Source organism: Somniosus microcephalus, unplaced genomic scaffold (assembly GCF_052327205.1).
Source record: "Somniosus microcephalus isolate GS21.2 unplaced genomic scaffold, FLI_Smic_1.0 unresolved_chr3, whole genome shotgun sequence".
Classification (NCBI taxonomy): domain Eukaryota; kingdom Metazoa; phylum Chordata; class Chondrichthyes; order Squaliformes; family Somniosidae; genus Somniosus; species Somniosus microcephalus.
In genome coordinates this window covers 2,474,963-2,495,000 of record NW_028225181.1, presented here as the reverse complement: position 1 = coordinate 2,495,000, position 20,038 = coordinate 2,474,963, and the positions used below count along the sequence as shown (strand labels likewise).

The 20,038-nt window shown below is 54.3% G+C and overlaps 1 pseudogene across 1 annotated transcript in view; it reads right to left on the bottom strand.

The window, feature by feature from the left end:
- Positions 1 to 20,038, bottom strand: part of LOC147091171 (uncharacterized) — a 133,828-nt pseudogene that overhangs the window by 7,525 nt on the left and 106,265 nt on the right. Inside the window, exon 8 of the transcript XR_015075173.1 lies at positions 1,609 to 1,704. The product of XR_015075173.1 is annotated as an uncharacterized LOC147091171 (transcript). The remainder of the gene's footprint in view (positions 1 to 1,608; positions 1,705 to 20,038) is intronic.

Sequence of the window (20,038 nt, the reverse complement as noted above, 5' to 3'; positions counted from 1 at the left end):
TCCTCACAACACTCCCCTCAGTCTCCTCACAACACTCCCCTCAGTCTCCTCACAACACTCCCCTCAGTCTCCTCACAACACTCCCCTCAGTCTCCTCACAACACTCCCCTCAGTCTCCTCACAACACTCCCCTCAGTCTCCTCATAACACTCCCCTCAGTCTCCTCATAACACTCCCCTCAGTCTCCTCACAACACCCCCCTCAGCCTCCTCACAACACTCCCCACTGTCTCCTCCTAACTCTCCCCTCAGTCTCCTCACAACACTCCCCTCAGTCTCCTCACAACACTCCCCTCAGTCTCCTCATAACACTCCCCTCAGTCTCCTCATTCCACCCCCTTCAATCTCAGCATCCTATTCCCCTCTGACACTTGACTCCCACATCACTCAGTCATTGCCTCCAAACCCCCTCCGTCTCCTCATCCAACACCCATTAGTCTCCACAACCCAGGACTCTCGGTAAGAGACTGGAGGAATCTGAGGGACAGAGGATTTCAGCAGTTACATTGGGTGAACAGTCTGTTTGGAATGGACCTCACAAGGCAGCTACCTGAGGTTGCAGAACCCGCTGGGTCAATGGATGAACGGTCAGCGGATTCGCGAGTCGATTGTTCCTCGGGTTTGTCAGTTGGCAATGTCTCGGGAGCTGTAATAAAGGATGAGAGACACGTGAGAATGCAGAGTGGAGAACACTAGGGCCCAGAAATGCGGGTCTCCACGGCTGAGAACGCACGGGGTACTCACCCCTAGGCCCAATGGAAGTGCCGGTTTCTTACATGCACTGCGCATGCGCGGGAAACCGGAACTTCCGTTCCCTTAAAGGAAAGGTTTCCTAGTAGATTGGCGGTTAGGATCAGATCAGCCACGATCTTATTGAATGGCGGAGCAGGCTCGAGTGGCCGATTGGCCTACTCCTGCTCCTATTTCTTATGTTCTTATGTTTCAGGTGTCAAACGCGTACGCCGGAGAGGCAGCGCTTGCACATGGAACTTCCGGTTTTTTTGCAGATTTCTCCGGGAGGGTAAGTCTCCAGGAGTTACACATATAAAAAGCAAGCGCAAGGCCTGCTTTTAACAAGGTAAGTGGTGAATTAATTAAAATTAAAATATTTTTTCCACAGGTTTATTAATTTTACATGCTGTAAAGAAAGGTAAGTTTTTTTTTAGCCACGTTAGAAAATGTAATTAACTTTTTCAAAAATTTAAATTATTGTTTAATAGTTATTTTATGTAATTTATAGTTATTTTAAAAATTGATATTTTAAAAAAATATTTGAAGTTTTAGTGATGTGTTGGAGCTTATAGTATTTATAGTTTTGACAGCTCTTCCTGTCAATTGTTTGAATGGGCATTTCCCTGCTACCATTGGCTCTCCATGGCCCACGTGATCCCAGGGGACGCATCGAACTACTGCGCCCCTGGGATATGCAAGCACTGCGCGCCGGCAGTTGGAGGAGGCCCAGGGTAGGAATCCCATGTGGGCCCACAGCTCAACAGCCGGCGAGCTAGGAAAGTGCAGATCGGAGGCCTGCACCCGCGGGAAGCCCCCGACCCGAGTTTCTAGGCCTCGGTGAACAGTCTTTTTGGAATGGACGTCACAAGGCAGCTACCTGAGGTTGCAGAACCCGCTGGGTCAATGGATGAACGGTCAACGGATTCGCGAGTCGATTGTTCCTCGGGTTTGACAGTTGGCGATGTCTCGGGAGCTGTAATAAAGGAAGAGAGACACGAGAGATTGCAGAGTGGAGAACACCACAACATGTCATCAGGAAGGCACGAGAGTACGAAGAATGTCAGACATCAGACTTAATATAAACCAGAACCATCCAATTCCATCCCACTCCACTATCAGGCCTCCTCCCGTTCCCCTCAGTCTCCTCCTCCCACTCCCCTCAGGCTCCTCCTCCCACTCCCCTCAGTCTCCTCCTCCCGCTCCCCTCAGTCTCCTCCTCCCGCTCCCCTCAGTCTCATCCTCCCACTCCCCTCAGTCTCCTCCTCCCACTCCCCTCAGTCTCCTCCTCCCACTCCCCTCAGTCTCCTCCTCCCGCTCCCCTCAGTCTCCTCCCACTCCCCCCAGTCTCCTCCTCCCGCTCCCCTGAGTCTCCTCCTCCCGCTCCCCTCACTGTCCTCCTCCCGCTCCACTCACCCTCCTCCTCCCGCTCCCCTCAGTCTCCTCCTCCAGCTCCCCTCAGTCTCCTCCACCCGCTCCCCTCAGTCTCCTCCTCCCTCTCCCCTCAGTCTCCTCCTCCCACTCCCCTCAGTCTCCTCCTCCCACTCCCCTCACTCTCCTCCTCCCACTCCCCTCACTCTCCTCCTCCCGCTCCCCTCGCTCTCCTCCTCCCGCTCCCCTCGCTCTCCTCCTCCCGCTCCCCTCGCTCTCCTCCTCCCCCTCCCCTCGCTCTCCTCCTCCCCCTCCCCTCAGTCTCCTCCTCCCACTCCCCTCAGTCTCCTCCTCCCACTCCCCTCAGTCTCCCCCTCCCACTCCCTTCAGTCTCCTCCTCCCACTCCCCTCAGTCTCTTCCTCCCACTCCCCTCAGTCTCCTCCTCCCACTCCCATCAGTCTCTTCCTCCCACTCCCCTCAGTCTCCTCCTCCCACTCCCCTCAGTCTCCTCCTCCCACTCCCCTCAGTCTCCTCCTCCCACTCACCTCAGTCTCCTCCTCCCGCTCCCCTCAGTCTCCTCCTCCCGCTCCCCTCAGTCTCCTCCACCCGCTCCCCTCAGTCTCCTCCTCCCACTCCCCTCAGTCTCCTCCTCCCAATCCCCTCAGTCTCCTCCTCCCACTCCCCTCAGTCTCCACCTCCCGCTCCCCTCAGTCTCCTCCTCCCACTCAACTCAGTCTCCTCCTCCCACTTCCCTCATTCTCCTCCTCCCGCTCCCCTCAGTCTCCTCCTCTCGCTCCCCTCCGTCTCCTCCACCCGCTCCCCTCAGTCTCCTCCTCCCGCTCCCCTCAGTCTCCTCCTCCCGCTCCCCTCAGTCTCCTCCTCCCGCTCCCCTCAGTCTCCTCCTCCCGCTCCCCTCAGTCTCCTCCTCCCGCTCCCCTCAGTCTCCTCCTCCCGCTCCCCTCAGTCTCCTCCACCCGCTCCCCTCAGTCTCCTCCACCCGCTCCCCTCAGTCTCCTCCTCCCGCTCCCCTCAGTCTCCTCCTCCCGCTCCCCTCAGTCTCCTCCTCCCGCTCCCCTCAGTCTCCTCCTCCCGCTCCCCTCAGTCTCCTCCTCCCGCTCCCCTCAGTCTCATCCTCCCGCTCCCCTCAGTCTCCTCCTCCCGCTCCCCTCAGTCTCCTCCTCCCTCTCCCCTCAGTCTCCTCCTCCCGCTCCCCTCAGTCTCCTCCTCCCGCTCCCCTCAGTCTCCTCCTCCCGCTCCCCTCAGTCTCCTCCTCCCGCTCCCCTCAGTCTCCTCCTCCCGCTCCCCTCAGTCTCCTCCTCCCGCTCCCCTCAGTCTCCTCCTCCCGCTCCCCTCAGTCTCCTCCTCCCGCTCCCCTCAGTCTCCTCCTCCCGCTCCCCTCAGTCTCCTCCTCCCGCTCCCCTCAGTCTCCTCCTCCCGCTCCCCTCAGTCTCCTCCTCCCGCTCCCCTCAGTCTCCTCCTCCCGCTCCCCTCAGTCTCCTCCTCCAGCTCCCCTCAGTCTCCTCCTCCCGCTCCCCTCAGTCTCCTCCTCCCGCTCCCCTCAGTCTCCTCCTCCCGCTCCCCTCAGTCTCCTCCTCCCGCTCCCCTCAGTCTCCTCCTCCCGCTCCCCTCAGTCTCCTCCTCCCGCTCCCCTCAGTCTCCTCCTCCCGCTCCCCTCAGTCTCCTCCTCCCGCTCCCCTCAGTCTCCTCCTCCCGCTCCCCTCAGTCTCCTCCTCCCGCTCCCCTCAGTCTCCTCCTCCCGCTCCCCTCAGTCTCCTCCGCCCGCTCCCCTCAGTCTCCTCCTCCCACTCCCCTCAGTCTCCTGCTCCCACTCCCCTCAGTCTCCTGCTCCCACTCCCCTCAGTCTCCTCCTCCCGCTCCCCTCACTCTCCGCCTCCCACTCCCCTCAGTCTCCTCCTCCCACTCCCCTCAGTCTCCTCCTCCCACTCCCCTCAGTCTCCTCCTCCCACTCTCCTCAGTCTCCTCCTCCCACTCCCCTCACATTCCTCCTCCCACTCCCCTCGGTCTCCTCCTCCCACTCCCCTCGGTCTCCTCCTCCCACTCCCCTCACATTCCTCCTCCCACTCCCCTCGGTCTCCTCCTCCCACTCCCCTCACATTCCTCCTCCCACTCCCCTCAGTCTCCTCCTCCCACTCCCCTCACATTCCTCCTCCCACTCCCCTCAGTCTCCTCCTCCCGCTCCCCTCGGTCACTTACAACCCCCTCCCCTCAATTATTGAAACGCAGTTGCCTGAGTCACTTATATTCTCCTCCCCTCTTTTATTGAATCCCACTCCCCTCAGTTACTGAATCCCACTCCCCTCAGTCACATACTTCTCTCTCCCCTCAGTTACTGAATCCCACCCCCCTCAGTTGCTGAATCCAGTCCCTCACAGTTACTGAATCACCCTCACCTCAGTTACTGTATCCCATTCCCCTCAGTCATTCAATCCCCCCCTCAGTTAATGAATCTCACTCCCCTCAGTCACTTACATTGTCCTCCCCTCAGTTACTGAATCCCACTCCCCTCAGACACTACATCCCACTCCCCTCAGTCACTACATCCCACTCCCCTCAGAGACTACATCCCACTCCCCTCAGAGACTACATCCCACTCCCCTCAGACACTACATCCCACTCCCCTCAGACACTACATCCCACTCCCCTCAGACACTACATCCCACTCCCCTCAGTCACTACATCCCACTCCCCTCAGACACTACATCCCACTCCCCTCAGACACTACATCCCACTCCCCTCAGACACTACATCCCACTCCCCTCAATCACTACATCCCACTCCCCTCTGACACTACATCCCACTCCCCTCAGACACTACATCCCACTCCCATCAGACACTACATCCCACTCCCCTCAATCACTACATCCCACTCCCCTCAATCACTACATCCCACTCCCCTCAGACACTACATCCCACTCCCCTCAGACACTACATCCCACTCCCCTCAGTCACTACATCCCACTCCCCTCAGACACTACACCCCACTCCCCTCAGACACTACATTCCACTCCCCTCAGACACTACATCCCATTCCACTCAGACACTACATCCCACTCCCCTCAGACACTACATCCCACTCCCCTCAGACATTACATCCCACTCCCCTCAGACACTACATCCCACTCCCCTCAGACACTACATCCCACTCCCCTCAGACACTACATCCCTCTCCCCTCAGACAGTACATCCCACTCCCCTCAGACACTACATCCCACTCCCCTCAGACATTACATCCCACTCCCCTCAGACACTACATCCCACTCCCCTCAGACAATACATCCCACTCCCCTCAGTCACTACATCCCACTCCCCTCAGACATTACATCCCACTCCCCTCAGACACTACATCCCATTCCACTCAGACACTACATCCCACTCCCCTCAGACACTACATCCCACTCCCCTCAGACACTGCATCCCACTCCCCTCAGACACTACATCCCATTCCACTCAGACACTGCATCCCACTCCCCTCAGACATTACATCCCACTCCCCTCAGACACTACATCCCACTCCCCTCAGACACTACATCCCACTCCCCTCAGGCATTACATCCCACTCCCCTCAGTCACTATATCCCATTCCACTCAGACAGTACTTCCCACTCCCCTCAGTCACTATATCCCATTCCACTCAGACAGTACATCCCATTCCTCTCTGAAACCATATCCCATTCCACTCAGACACTACATCCCACGGTCATGGACAGTGCTATCCTGCGGCTCTTACTCGCCAATAACCTGCTCACTGAGGCCCAGTTTGTGTTCCGCCAAGTCCACTCGGCTCCCGACCTCATTACAGCCTTGGTCCAAACGTGGGCAAATGAGCTGAATTCCAGAAGTGAGGTGAGAGTGACTGCCTTTGACATCAAGACAGCATTTGACCGAGTGTGGCATCAAGGAGCCCCAGTAAAATTGAAGTCAATGTGGATCGTGGGTGGCGAGGTGTGGTGGGAACGCTCCACTGGTTGGAGTCATACCTAGCACAAAGGAAGATGGTTCTGGTGGTTGAAGGTCAATTATCACAGCCCCAGATCATCGCAGCAGGAGTTCCTCAGGGCAGTGTCCTAGGGCCAACCATCTTCAGCTGCTTCATCAATGAATTTCCCTCTAACATGAGGTCAAAATGGGACTGTTCGCTGATGACTGCACAGTGTTCAGTGCCATTCACAACTCCTCAGAAAATGAAGCAAACCATGCCGGCACGCAACAAGACATGTACGAAGTTAAAGGCTTGGGCTGATAAGTGGAAGCTAACATTCGCGCCACTGAAGTGCCAGGCAATAAATATCTCCAACAAGCGACAACTAAGTACCTCCATTTGACATTCAACAGCTTTACCATCGCAGAATCCCCCACCAGCAACATCCTGGGGTTCTCCATCGGCCAGAAACTTAACTGGACCAGCCACATAATTACTGTGGCAACAAGAGCAGGTCAGAGGCTAGGTATTCTGCAGCGAGTGTCTCACCTCCTGATTCCCCAAAGCCTTTCCACCATCTACAATGCACAAGTAAGGAGTGTGATGGAATACTCTCCACTGGCCTGGATGAGTGCTGCCCCAACAACACTCAAGAAGCTCGACACCATCCAGGACAAAGCAGCCCGCTTGATTGGCACCCCATCCACCAACTTAAACAATCACTCCCTCCACCACTGGCATACCGTGGCTGCAGTGTGTACCATCTACAAGATGCACTGCAGCAACTCACCAAGGCTCCTTCGGCGGCACCTCCCAAACAGGCAAACTCTTCCACCTAGAAGGACAAGGGCAGCAGGTGCATGAGAACATCACCAACTACAAGCTCCCCTCCAAGTCACACACCATCCTGCCTTAGAAGTACATCATCTATTCTGCATCGTCGCTGGCTCAAATTCCTGGAACTCCATAACTAAAATCACTGTGGGAGTAGCTTCACCACACGGACTATGGCGCTTCAAGAAGGCGGTTCACAGCGCCTACTCAAGGGCAATTCGGGATGGGCAGTAAATGCTGGCCTTGCCAGCGATGCCCACATCCCATAAGCAATTAAAAAAAATTCACTTAGGCACTACGTCCCATTTCACTCAGGCATTACGTCCCATTTCACTCAGGCACTACGTCCCATTTCACTCAGGCATTACATCCCATTTCACTCAGGCACTACGTCCCATTTCACTCAGGCATTACGTCCCATTTCACTCAGGCATTACGTCCCATTTCACTCAGGCATTACGTCCCATTTCACTCAGGCATTATGTCCCATTTCACTCAGGCATTACGTCCCATTTCATTCAGGCATTACTTCCCATTTCACTCAGGCATTACATCCCATTTCACTCAGGCACTACGTCCCATTTCACTCAGGCATTACGTCCCATTTCACTCAGGCATTACGTCCCATTTCACTCAGGCATTACGTCCCATTTCACTCAGGCATGACGTCCCATTTCACTCAGGCATTACGTCCCATTTTACTCAGGCATTACGTCCCATTTCACTCAGGCATTACGTCCCATTTCACTCAGGCACTACGTCCCATTTCACTCAGGCACTACATCCCATTTCACTCAGGCATTACATCCCATTTCACTCAGGCATTACATCCCATTTCACTCAGGCACTACATCCCATTTCACTCAGGCATTACGTCCCATTTCACTCAGGCATTACGTCCCATTTCACTCAGGCATTACGTCCCATTTCACTCAGGCATTACTTCCCATTTCACTCAGGCATTACATCCCATTTCACTCAGGCATTACATCCCATTTCACTCAGGCATTACATCCCATTTCACTCAGGCACTACGTCCCATTTCACTCAGGCATTATGTCCCATTTCACTCAGGCATTGCATCCCATTTCACTCAGGCATTACATCCCATTTCACTCAGGCACTACGTCCCATTTCACTCAGGCATTACGTCCCATTTCACTCAGGCATTACGTCCCATTTCACTCAGGCATTACGTCCCATTTCACTCAGGCATTACGTCCCATTTCACTCAGGCATTACGTCCCATTTTACTCAGGCATTACGTCCCATTTCACTCAGGCATTACGTCCCATTTCACTCAGGCACTACGTCCCATTTCACTCAGGCATTACGTCCCATTTCGCTCAGGCATTACATCCCATTTCACTCAGGCAATACATCCCATTTCACTCAGGCATTACATCCCATTTCACTCAGGCACAACATCCCATTTCACTCAGGCATTACATCCCATTTCACTCAGGCATTACGTCCCATTTCACTCAGGCATTACATCCCATTTCACTCAGGCACGACGTCCCATTTCACTCAGGCACTACGTCCCATTTCACTCAGGCATTACATCCCATTTCACTCAGGCACTACATCCCATTTCACTCAGGCACTACATCCCATTTCACTCAGGCACTACATCCCATTTCACTCAGGCACTACATCCCATTTCATTCAGGCATTACATCCCATTTCACTCAGGCATTACATCCCATTTCACTCAGGCACTACGTCCCATTTCACTCAGGCACTACGTCCCATTTCACTCAGGCATTACGTCCCATTTCACTCAGGCATTACGTCCCATTTCACTCAGGCATTACATCCCATTTCACTCAGGCATTACGTCCCATTTCACTCAGGCATGACATCTCATTTCACTCAGTCACTGCATCCCATTTCACTCAGGCACTACATCCCATTTCACTCAGGCATTACATCCCATTTCACTCAGGCACTACATCCCATTTCACTCAGGCATTACGTCCCATTTCACTCAGGCATTACGTCTCATTTCACTCAGGCATTACATCTCATTTCACTCAGGCATTACATCCCATTTCACTCAGGCGTTACATCTCATTTCACTCAGGCATTACGTCCCATTTCACTCAGGCATTACGTCCCATTTCACTCAGGCACGACGAACCACTCCCCTCAGACACTACATCCCACTCCCCTCAGACACTACATCCCACTCCCCTCAGACACCAAATCCCACTCCCCTCAGACACTACATCCCACTCCCCTCAGACACTACATCCCACTCCCCTCAGACACTACATCCCACTCCCCTTAGACACTACATCCCACTCCCCTCAGACACTACATCCCACTCCCCTCAGACACCACAACCCACTCCCCTCAGACACTATATCCCACTCCCCTCAGACACTACATCCCACTCCCCTCAGACACTACATTCCACTCCCCTCAGACACGACATCCCACTCCCCTCAGAAACTACAACCCACTCCCCTCAGACACTACATCCCACTCCCCTCAGACACTACATCCCACTCCCCTCAGAAACTACATCCCACTCCCCTCAGTCACTACATCCCACTCCCGTCAGACACTACATCCCACTCCCCTCAGACACTACATCCCACTCCCCTCAGTCACTACATCCCACTCCCCTCAGACACTACAACCCACTCCCCTCAGTCACTACATCCCACTCCCCTCAGACACTACATCCCACTCCCCTCAGACACTACATCCCACTCCCCTCACACACTACATCCCACTCCCCTCCGACACTACATCCCACTCCCCTCAGACACTACATCCCACTCCCCTCAGACACTACATTCCACTCCCCTCAGACACGACATCCCACTCCCCTCAGAAACTACAACACACTCCCCTCAGACACTACATCCCACTCCCCTCAGACACAACATCCCACTCCCCTCAGACACTAGATCCCACTCCCCTCACACACTACATCCCACTCCCCTCCGACACTACATCCCACTCCCCTCAGACACTGCATCCCACTCCCCTCAGACACTGCATCCCACTCCCCTCAGACACTCCATCCCACTCCCCTCAGACACTACATCCCACTCCCCTCAGACACTACATCCCACTCCCCTCGGACACGACATCCCACTCCCCTCAGACACTACATCCCACTCCCCTCAGATACTACATACCACTCCCCTCAGACACGACATCCCACTCCCCCGACACTACATCCCACTCCCCTCAGACACTACATCCCACTCCACTCAGACACTACATCCCACTCCACTCAGACACTACATCCCACTCACCTCAGACACTACATCCCGCTCCCCTCAGACACTACATCCCACTCCCCTCAGACACTACATCCCACTCCCCTCAGACACTACATACCACTCCCCTCAGACACTACATCCCACTCCACTCAGACGCTACATCCCACTCCCCTCAGACGCTACATCCCACTCCACTCAGACACTACATCCCAATTCCCTCAGTCAGTACATCCCACTCCCCTCTGACACTACATCCCAGTTCCCTCAGACACAACATACCACTCCCCTCAGTCACTACATCCCACTCCCCTCAGACACGACACCCCACTCCCCTCAGTCACTGCATCCCACTCCCCTCAGACACTACTTCCCACTCCCCTCAGACACTAAATCCCACTCCCCTCAGTCACTAAATCCCACTCCCCTCAGACACTACATCCCACTCCCCTCAGACACTACATCCCACTCCCCTCAGACACTAAATGGCACTCCCCTCGGACACTACATCCCACTCCCCTCGGACACTACATCCCACTCCCCTCAGTCACTACATCCCACTTCCCTCAGACACTACATCCCACTCCCATCAGACACTACATCCCACTCCCCTCAATCACTACATCCCACTCCCCTCAATCACTACATCCCACTCCCCTCAGACACTACATCCCACTCCCCTCAGACACTACATCCCACTCCCCTCAGTCACTACATCCCACTCCCCTCAGACACTACACCCCACTCCCCTCAGACACTACATTCCACTCCCCTCAGACACTACATCCCATTCCACTCAGACACTACATCCCACTCCCCTCAGACACTACATCCCACTCCCCTCAGACATTACATCCCACTCCCCTCAGACACTACATCCCACTCCCCTCAGACACTACATCCCACTCCCCTCAGACACTACATCCCTCTCCCCTCAGACAGTACATCCCACTCCCCTCAGACACTACATCCCACTCCCCTCAGACATTACATCCCACTCCCCTCAGACACTACATCCCACTCCCCTCAGACAATACATCCCACTCCCCTCAGTCACTACATCCCACTCCCCTCAGACATTACATCCCACTCCCCTCAGACACTACATCCCATTCCACTCAGACACTACATCCCACTCCCCTCAGACACTACATCCCACTCCCCTCAGACACTGCATCCCACTCCCCTCAGACACTACATCCCATTCCACTCAGACACTGCATCCCACTCCCCTCAGACATTACATCCCACTCCCCTCAGACACTACATCCCACTCCCCTCAGACACTACATCCCACTCCCCTCAGGCATTACATCCCACTCCCCTCAGTCACTATATCCCATTCCACTCAGACAGTACTTCCCACTCCCCTCAGTCACTATATCCCATTCCACTCAGACAGTACATCCCATTCCTCTCTGAAACCATATCCCATTCCACTCAGACACTACATCCCACGGTCATGGACAGTGCTATCCTGCGGCTCTTACTCGCCAATAACCTGCTCACTGAGGCCCAGTTTGTGTTCCGCCAAGTCCACTCGGCTCCCGACCTCATTACAGCCTTGGTCCAAACGTGGGCAAATGAGCTGAATTCCAGAAGTGAGGTGAGAGTGACTGCCTTTGACATCAAGACAGCATTTGACCGAGTGTGGCATCAAGGAGCCCCAGTAAAATTGAAGTCAATGTGGATCGTGGGTGGCGAGGTGTGGTGGGAACGCTCCACTGGTTGGAGTCATACCTAGCACAAAGGAAGATGGTTCTGGTGGTTGAAGGTCAATTATCACAGCCCCAGATCATCGCAGCAGGAGTTCCTCAGGGCAGTGTCCTAGGGCCAACCATCTTCAGCTGCTTCATCAATGAATTTCCCTCTAACATGAGGTCAAAATGGGACTGTTCGCTGATGACTGCACAGTGTTCAGTGCCATTCACAACTCCTCAGAAAATGAAGCAAACCATGCCGGCACGCAACAAGACATGTACGAAGTTAAAGGCTTGGGCTGATAAGTGGAAGCTAACATTCGCGCCACTGAAGTGCCAGGCAATAAATATCTCCAACAAGCGACAACTAAGTACCTCCATTTGACATTCAACAGCTTTACCATCGCAGAATCCCCCACCAGCAACATCCTGGGGTTCTCCATCGGCCAGAAACTTAACTGGACCAGCCACATAATTACTGTGGCAACAAGAGCAGGTCAGAGGCTAGGTATTCTGCAGCGAGTGTCTCACCTCCTGATTCCCCAAAGCCTTTCCACCATCTACAATGCACAAGTAAGGAGTGTGATGGAATACTCTCCACTGGCCTGGATGAGTGCTGCCCCAACAACACTCAAGAAGCTCGACACCATCCAGGACAAAGCAGCCCGCTTGATTGGCACCCCATCCACCAACTTAAACAATCACTCCCTCCACCACTGGCATACCGTGGCTGCAGTGTGTACCATCTACAAGATGCACTGCAGCAACTCACCAAGGCTCCTTCGGCGGCACCTCCCAAACAGGCAAACTCTTCCACCTAGAAGGACAAGGGCAGCAGGTGCATGAGAACATCACCAACTACAAGCTCCCCTCCAAGTCACACACCATCCTGCCTTAGAAGTACATCATCTATTCTGCATCGTCGCTGGCTCAAATTCCTGGAACTCCATAACTAAAATCACTGTGGGAGTAGCTTCACCACACGGACTATGGCGCTTCAAGAAGGCGGTTCACAGCGCCTACTCAAGGGCAATTCGGGATGGGCAGTAAATGCTGGCCTTGCCAGCGATGCCCACATCCCATAAGCAATTAAAAAAAATTCACTTAGGCACTACGTCCCATTTCACTCAGGCATTACGTCCCATTTCACTCAGGCACTACGTCCCATTTCACTCAGGCATTACATCCCATTTCACTCAGGCACTACGTCCCATTTCACTCAGGCATTACGTCCCATTTCACTCAGGCATTACGTCCCATTTCACTCAGGCATTACGTCCCATTTCACTCAGGCATTATGTCCCATTTCACTCAGGCATTACGTCCCATTTCATTCAGGCATTACTTCCCATTTCACTCAGGCATTACATCCCATTTCACTCAGGCACTACGTCCCATTTCACTCAGGCATTACGTCCCATTTCACTCAGGCATTACGTCCCATTTCACTCAGGCATTACGTCCCATTTCACTCAGGCATGACGTCCCATTTCACTCAGGCATTACGTCCCATTTTACTCAGGCATTACGTCCCATTTCACTCAGGCATTACGTCCCATTTCACTCAGGCACTACGTCCCATTTCACTCAGGCACTACATCCCATTTCACTCAGGCATTACATCCCATTTCACTCAGGCATTACATCCCATTTCACTCAGGCACTACATCCCATTTCACTCAGGCATTACGTCCCATTTCACTCAGGCATTACGTCCCATTTCACTCAGGCATTACGTCCCATTTCACTCAGGCATTACTTCCCATTTCACTCAGGCATTACATCCCATTTCACTCAGGCATTACATCCCATTTCACTCAGGCATTACATCCCATTTCACTCAGGCACTACGTCCCATTTCACTCAGGCATTATGTCCCATTTCACTCAGGCATTGCATCCCATTTCACTCAGGCATTACATCCCATTTCACTCAGGCACTACGTCCCATTTCACTCAGGCATTACGTCCCATTTCACTCAGGCATTACGTCCCATTTCACTCAGGCATTACGTCCCATTTCACTCAGGCATTACGTCCCATTTCACTCAGGCATTACGTCCCATTTTACTCAGGCATTACGTCCCATTTCACTCAGGCATTACGTCCCATTTCACTCAGGCACTACGTCCCATTTCACTCAGGCATTACGTCCCATTTCGCTCAGGCATTACATCCCATTTCACTCAGGCAATACATCCCATTTCACTCAGGCATTACATCCCATTTCACTCAGGCACAACATCCCATTTCACTCAGGCATTACATCCCATTTCACTCAGGCATTACGTCCCATTTCACTCAGGCATTACATCCCATTTCACTCAGGCACGACGTCCCATTTCACTCAGGCACTACGTCCCATTTCACTCAGGCATTACATCCCATTTCACTCAGGCACTACATCCCATTTCACTCAGGCACTACATCCCATTTCACTCAGGCACTACATCCCATTTCACTCAGGCACTACATCCCATTTCATTCAGGCATTACATCCCATTTCACTCAGGCATTACATCCCATTTCACTCAGGCACTACGTCCCATTTCACTCAGGCACTACGTCCCATTTCACTCAGGCATTACGTCCCATTTCACTCAGGCATTACGTCCCATTTCACTCAGGCATTACATCCCATTTCACTCAGGCATTACGTCCCATTTCACTCAGGCATGACATCTCATTTCACTCAGTCACTGCATCCCATTTCACTCAGGCACTACATCCCATTTCACTCAGGCATTACATCCCATTTCACTCAGGCACTACATCCCATTTCACTCAGGCATTACGTCCCATTTCACTCAGGCATTACGTCTCATTTCACTCAGGCATTACATCTCATTTCACTCAGGCATTACATCCCATTTCACTCAGGCGTTACATCTCATTTCACTCAGGCATTACGTCCCATTTCACTCAGGCATTACGTCCCATTTCACTCAGGCACGACGAACCACTCCCCTCAGACACTACATCCCACTCCCCTCAGACACTACATCCCACTCCCCTCAGACACCAAATCCCACTCCCCTCAGACACTACATCCCACTCCCCTCAGACACTACATCCCACTCCCCTCAGACACTACATCCCACTCCCCTTAGACACTACATCCCACTCCCCTCAGACACTACATCCCACTCCCCTCAGACACCACAACCCACTCCCCTCAGACACTATATCCCACTCCCCTCAGACACTACATCCCACTCCCCTCAGACACTACATTCCACTCCCCTCAGACACGACATCCCACTCCCCTCAGAAACTACAACCCACTCCCCTCAGACACTACATCCCACTCCCCTCAGACACTACATCCCACTCCCCTCAGAAACTACATCCCACTCCCCTCAGTCACTACATCCCACTCCCGTCAGACACTACATCCCACTCCCCTCAGACACTACATCCCACTCCCCTCAGTCACTACATCCCACTCCCCTCAGACACTACAACCCACTCCCCTCAGTCACTACATCCCACTCCCCTCAGACACTACATCCCACTCCCCTCAGACACTACATCCCACTCCCCTCACACACTACATCCCACTCCCCTCCGACACTACATCCCACTCCCCTCAGACACTACATCCCACTCCCCTCAGACACTACATTCCACTCCCCTCAGACACGACATCCCACTCCCCTCAGAAACTACAACACACTCCCCTCAGACACTACATCCCACTCCCCTCAGACACAACATCCCACTCCCCTCAGACACTAGATCCCACTCCCCTCACACACTACATCCCACTCCCCTCCGACACTACATCCCACTCCCCTCAGACACTGCATCCCACTCCCCTCAGACACTGCATCCCACTCCCCTCAGACACTCCATCCCACTCCCCTCAGACACTACATCCCACTCCCCTCAGACACTACATCCCACTCCCCTCGGACACGACATCCCACTCCCCTCAGACACTACATCCCACTCCCCTCAGATACTACATACCACTCCCCTCAGACACGACATCCCACTCCCCCGACACTACATCCCACTCCCCTCAGACACTACATCCCACTCCACTCAGACACTACATCCCACTCCACTCAGACACTACATCCCACTCACCTCAGACACTACATCCCGCTCCCCTCAGACACTACATCCCACTCCCCTCAGACACTACATCCCACTCCCCTCAGACACTACATACCACTCCCCTCAGACACTACATCCCACTCCACTCAGACGCTACATCCCACTCCCCTCAGACGCTACATCCCACTCCACTCAGACACTACATCCCAATTCCCTCAGTCAGTACATCCCACTCCCCTCTGACACTACATCCCAGTTCCCTCAGACACAACATACCACTCCCCTCAGTCACTACATCCCACTCCCCTCAGACACGACACCCCACTCCCCTCAGTCACTGCATCCCACTCCCCTCAGACACTACTTCCCACTCCCCTCAGACACTAAATCCCACTCCCCTCAGTCACTAAATCCCACTCCCCTCAGACACTACATCCCACTCCCCTCAGACACTACATCCCACTCCCCTCAGACACTAAATGGCACTCCCCTCGGACACTACATCCCACTCCCCTCGGACACTACATCCCACTCCCCTCAGTCACTACATCCCACTTCCCTCAGACACTACATCCCACTCCCCTCAGACACTACATCCCACTCCCCTCAGACACTACATCCCACTCCCCTCAGACATTACATCCCACTCACCTCAGACACTACATCCCACTCCCGTCAGACTCTACATCCCACGCCCTTCAGACACTACATCCCACTCCCCTCAGGCACTACATCCCACTCCCCTCAGACACTACATCCCACTCCCCTCAGACACTACATCCCACTCCCCTCAGACACTACATCCCACTCCCCTCAGACACTACATCCCACTCCCCTCAGACACGACATCCCACTCCCCTCAGACACTACATCCCACTCCCCTCAGACACTATATCCCACTCCCCTCAGACACTACATCCCACTCCCCTCAGACACTACATCCCACTCCCCTCAGACACTACATCCCTCTCCCCTCAGACACTTCATCCCATTCCACTCAGACACTACAACCCACTCCCCTCAGACACTACAACCCACTCCCCTCAGACACTACATCCCACTCCCCGACACTACATCCCACTCCCCTCAGACACTACATCCCACTCCCCACGGACACTACATCCCACTCCCCTCGGACACTACATCCCACTCCCCTCGGACACTACATCCCACTCCCCTCGGACACTACATCCCACTCCCCTCGGACACTACATCCCACTCCCCTCGGACACTACATCCCACTCCCCTCGGACACTACATCCCACTCCCCTCGGACACTACATCCCACTCCCCTCAGACACTACATCCCACTCCCCACAGACACTACATCCCACTCCCCTCCGACACTACACCCCACTCCCCTCGGACACGACATCCCACTCCCCTCGGACACTACATCCCACTCCCCTCGGAGACTACATCCCACTCCCCTCGGACACTAAACCCCACTCCCCTCAGACGCTACATCCCACTCCCCTCAGACGCTACATCCCACTCCCCTCAGAAACTGCATCCCACTCCCCTCAGTCACTACATCCCACTCACCTCAGTCACTAAATCCCACTCCCCTCAGACACTACATCCCACTCCCCTCAGACACTACATCCCACTCGCCTCAGACACTACATCCCAATCCCCTCAGACACTACATCCCACTCCCCTCAGACGCTACAGCCCACTCCCCTCAGGCGCTACATCCCACTCCCCTCAGACGCTACATCCCACTCCCCTCTGCCTCTGCATCCCACTCCCCTCAGTCACTGCATCCCACTCTCCTCAGTCACTACATCCCACTCCCCTCAGACATTACATCCCACTCCCCTCACACATTACAATCCACTCCCCTCAGATACTACATCCCACTCCCCTCAGACACTACATCCCACTCCCCTCAATCACTACATCCCACTCCCCTCTGACACTACATCCCACTCCCCTCAGGCACTACATCCCACTCCGCTCAGACACTACATCCCACTCCCCTCAGACACTACATCCCACTCCCCTCGGACACTACATCCCACTCCCCTCGGACACTACATCCCACTCCCCTCGGACACTACATCCCACTCCCCTCAGACACTACATCCCACTCCCCTCAGACACTACATCCCACTCCCCTCAGACACTACATCCCACTCCCCTCAGACACTAAATCCCACTCCCCTCAGACACTACATCCAACTCCCCTCAGACACTACATCCCACTCCCCTCAGTCCCTACATCCCACTCCCCTCAGACACTACATCCCACTCCCCTCAGTCACTACATCACACTCAGCTCAGACACTACATCCCACTCAGCTCAGACACGACATCCCACTCCCCTCAGACACTACATCCCAATCCCTTCAGACACTACATCCCACTCCCCTCAGACACTACATCCCACTCCCCTCAGACACTACATCCCTCTCCCCTCAGACACTACATCCCACTCTCCTCAGACGCTACAGCCCACTCCACTCAGGCACTACATCCCACTCCCCTCAGACACTACATCCCACTCCCCTCAGACACTACATCCCACTCCCCTCAGACACTACATCCCACTCCCCTCAGACAATACATCCCACTCCCCTCAGACACTACATCCCACTCCCCTCAGACACTACATCCCACTCCCCTCAATCACTACATCCCACTCCCCTCTGACACTACATCCCTCTCCCCTCAGGCATTACATCCCACTCCCCTCAGACACTACATCCCACTCCCCTCAGACACTACATCCCACTCCCCTCAGACACTACATCCAACTCCCCTCAGTCACTACATCCCACTCCCCTCAATCACTACATCCCACTCCCCTCTGACACTACATCCCACTCCCCTCAGGCACTACATCCCACTCCCCTCAGACACTACTTCCCACTCCCCTCAGACACCACATCCCACTCCCCTCAGACACCACATCCCACTCCCCTCTGACACTACATCCCACTCCCCTCAGACACTACATCCCACTCCCCTCAGACACTACATCCCACTCCCCTCAGACACTACATCCCACTCCCCTCAGACACTGCATCCCACTCCCCTCAGACACGACATCCCGCTCCCCTCAGACACTACATCCCACTCCCCTCAGACATTACATCCCACTACCCTCAGACACTACATCCCACTCACATCAGACACTACATCCAACTCCCCTCAGACACTACATCCCACTCCCCTCCGACACTACATCCCACTCCCCTCAGACACTACATCCCACTCCCCTCAGACACTACATCCCACTACCCTCAGACACGACATCCCACTCACTTCAGACACTACATCCCACTCCCCTCAGTCACTTCATCCCACTCTCCTCAGACACTACATCCCACTCCTCTCAGACACTACATCCCACTCCCCTCAGACAGTGCATCCCACTCCCCTCAGACACTACATCCCACTCCCCTCAGTCACTACATCCCACTCCCCTCAGACACTACATCCCACTCCCCTCAGACAGTACATCCCACTCCCCTCAGACAATACATCCAACTCCCCTCAGACACTACATCCCACTCTCCTCAGACATTACACCCCACTCCCCTCAGAAACTACATCCCACTCCCCTCAGACACGACATCCCACTACCCTCAGACAATATATCCCACTCCCCTCAGACACTACATCCCACTCCCCTCAGACACTACATCCCACTCCCCTCAGACACTACATCCCACTCCCCTCAGACACTACATCCCACTCCCCTCAGACACTACATCCCACTCCCCTCAGACACTACATCCCACTCCCCTCAGACACTACATCCCACTCCCCTCAGACATTACATCCCACTCCCCTCAGACACTACATCCCACTCCCGTCAGACTCTACATCCCACGCCCCTCAGACACTACATCCCACTCCCCTCAGGCACTACATCCCACTCCCCTCAGGCACTACATCCCACTCCCCTCAGACACTACATCCCACTCCCCTCAGGCACTACATCCCACTCCCCTCAGACACTACATCCCACTCCCCTCAGACACTACATCCCACTCCCCTCAGACACTACATCCCACTCCCCTCAGACACTACATCCCACTCCCCTCAGACACTACATCCCTCTCCCCTCAGACACTACATCCCATTCCCCTCAGACACTACATCCCACTCCCCGACACTGCATCCCACTCCCCTCAGACACTACATCCCACTCCC